This window comes from Grammomys surdaster, unplaced genomic scaffold (genome assembly GCF_004785775.1).
Source record: "Grammomys surdaster isolate TR1022 unplaced genomic scaffold, NIH_TR_1.0 325, whole genome shotgun sequence".
Classification (NCBI taxonomy): domain Eukaryota; kingdom Metazoa; phylum Chordata; class Mammalia; order Rodentia; family Muridae; genus Grammomys; species Grammomys surdaster.
Genome location: NW_021604744.1, coordinates 647,268 through 650,229, shown reverse-complemented (window position 1 = coordinate 650,229; position 2,962 = coordinate 647,268). Strand labels below are relative to the sequence as shown.

Here is a 2,962-nt window from a genome sequence, read left to right as displayed (position 1 = left end):
CTTCGCCCTATTTTAATTCTTTAGATGAAAAAATGGATTAATTAAGGATTGAATATTTAGAAAAGGACAAATAGCTAGGGATTAGTAGGCCTAGACTTAGATCTTTATTTTTCATAAAGATTTTAATGCTTTAAAATTGGTGATTCTGGGCTTTGCATGTGACTCTGCAGGTAAAGGTGCTCACTGTGAAGCCTTATGACTCACATGGTAGAAGGATAGAACTGGCTCCTGTAGGCTGGCATCTTTCTTCCATATAAGTGCCATGGCATGCACACCACATGTATATATATATACACTTTACTATTAGAATTCTTTTTTTTATAAATAATTTATTTTTTCTCAACTCATAATTCATTCACACAGGGGTTAAAATCACAGGATGTGGGGAAGGGAATGACACTGGAGTGTAGGTGTTCAGGAGGAATACAGATATCTTTCAGAATTGGCTGGATGAAGGTTCAGGGGAAAAGTCACTATGACTCTGCCTATGACTCGCTTGTCCTTATCTAAGTTGCCAAGGCTACCTATTTACAAGGTCTATGACTACTCAGGCTTATAAATTTCTACAAAAGCTGCCTCTTGACATTAGCTTATAGCCATCTGTTTCAATGCTTTTCCACTGAGACTCAAGACTTGGTTAGTATACACATATGACAGGCCTATTGCTGGTTTGAGGCTTTCAGTGTGTAAGCAGGGCTGCCCCTGACATCTCCTCCCTTCTCTAAGTATAGAAGGGCTGTGGCAGTTCTAATCTTGTGAAGGTGGGGATAGAGGCCTGACCTCCAGTTCTTGAAGGGGACCTTGTAATGGCTCCAGTCCCCCTGTCGTTGTCCAGTGAGGCATGAGGGCTATACCCATCCCGATGTCTTTTTCCTGGAGAGAGGATACTTTTGACATCAACCCCTATGCAGTCAGGCTTGTCCCTCAGGGAACTCAGATAGATATTTTTATCTTTTATTTATATTCCCTTGCAGAGCTTAGCCTCGCAGCCTAAGCAAGAATTCAGATCGCCAGTCAGAGGGGGTTCTGAGTGGCCTCTCTCTGCTTGGTCTAGGGGCAGAAGTCCCCCCTTTTAGGTTGGGTGGAGATGGGTTTTGGAAACACCCTGTATAAAGTAACAACCTCATCTTGAGTCTTGTGGTCCTCCATAGCTAACTAATGATAATGTATCTGAATAGGTTTTGCTACCAAATTATTTATCTATTGTATCACAGAGTTAGTCCGCCTATTTGAGGGCCAGCGACCAGCAGAAATAAGCAAAAAGAACCCAAATAATGGTCCCAAGATTGGAGGAAATAGGGTTGACAACCTTGGAGAGGCTGAAAACCAATTCTTGTACCAGCATTCATCTGTCTCTTTCTCTCTCTGATTTTTCTTATGGGCTTCACTGACTTATTTCATATTCTCTTTAACCCTCCTTGTTTTGTCTATGTAAAGGCAACATTCTTCTTTAAAGGATGTACACAGTCAAGAGCTGTACACAGCCTTTTCTATTGTAATAGAGTATATCAAGTCCAATAAGGATTTTTGCGATTTTAGGAGGTCTCTTCAGACAGTGAAACGAGGGATTTCTTCAGATTAGTGATGTCAATCTCTAGCTGTTTGAAGTTCTTGTCAGTGGCCCTTCAAAGGTCTGAGTAGTATAAGTTTGGAGGCCAGCATCTGGATTAGAACTTCTAACAGCAGACATCATGGGTGACTCATTTTTACCTAGCAAGGAAAAAGAAGAGAATTCTCAGGGAGATTTCTCTTCCCTGGATGTAAATTGTTATTCATTTTATTTATGGTTTGGCCTGGCTTTGTGGGGGTATCTATTTATTTCATTAATCTTTTTGGTAGCTGGTTAGCTGTGCCTTCTGTGGTATAATTCCTTGACTTTCAAGGAATAACAGAGTATTTTTTAAATGACTCTAAATTATACATACATGTTACATATTTTTTCTTATGAATAAATACCTTAAAAAATTTAAAAACATTAAAAAAAACCACACAAAGATTAAAAAAATAAACAACCCTCTCAAACACTTTAAGATGGTAAACCTAGAAGAAGAAGCTAAGGATGAAACTCAAAAGAAATGACTTAAGGACAGAGGGTGAATAAAGACGACAGTGAAGGTGGAAGACAATGACATTTCAGAGCTGGCAAGGCTGGCCTCAATTCCTTTTCTTCTGTCTAGAGACTGGTTCTGCCTCTAGGTACTCGAGCCCAACTAGGATACCCAGGATTGAGAAACTTGCTACCATCAGGGGTGCCAGTACACCAACTGTGGGAGCTGCTGTTCCAAATATGAACAATTCTGAGAGGAAGTGTCCCAAGGCGAGGAGGAATGTCCACAGTGTGATGTGATAGCATTTTGTTGTGGATGTCAATGGCACAGAGGCAGCGAATCACTGATGACAGCAGTGTCCAGATCCCAAAGGTCTGGGCATGGAAGCCATTCACAAGGTTTGGCTTGCCAATGTAGAGCTTTTCGTAGAGAAAAGTGTGGTCTCGGAAGCTCTGGAGCATGTTCCCCATGGCTATGATGGACATCATAACCAGTCAGCTTCGGAGCACATTCAGGAAGCGGCTCATGACTCCCCTCAAAGAGAGGGCACTCTGCCTGATGACCCAGTACTACTGCAACAGAATCAGCAGCATCCGCAAACCAGCTACCCCAGGACAGCTCCTGTCCCAAGTCCCTGATATTTTATTTATTTACAATACAGATGTCATCCCCTTTCTTCATTTCCCCTCCCTATCCTATACCCCCTCTTCTTTTGTGTTTTTATACAATTTTGATTACATTTGATTACATGCATGTACTAAGGTCAGTTCTAGGTTGAGGGTCTTGCAAATAGTCGAGGAACAAGCAATACATTAAACACAAATAGTCAAAGAAAAAGCAAGGCATTAAACCCAATTACATGAACACTCCCATGATCACTGTTTGCTCATCAGGATGACCAAAGTATCTGAGCC

At 41.3% G+C, this 2,962-nt stretch overlaps 1 pseudogene; it reads right to left on the bottom strand.

Moving 5' to 3' along the window:
• Window positions 1–2,154: 2,154 nt before the first annotated feature.
• On the bottom strand, window positions 2,155–2,575 carry LOC114630018 (annotated as a pseudogene).
• Window positions 2,576–2,962: the final 387 nt, after the last annotated feature.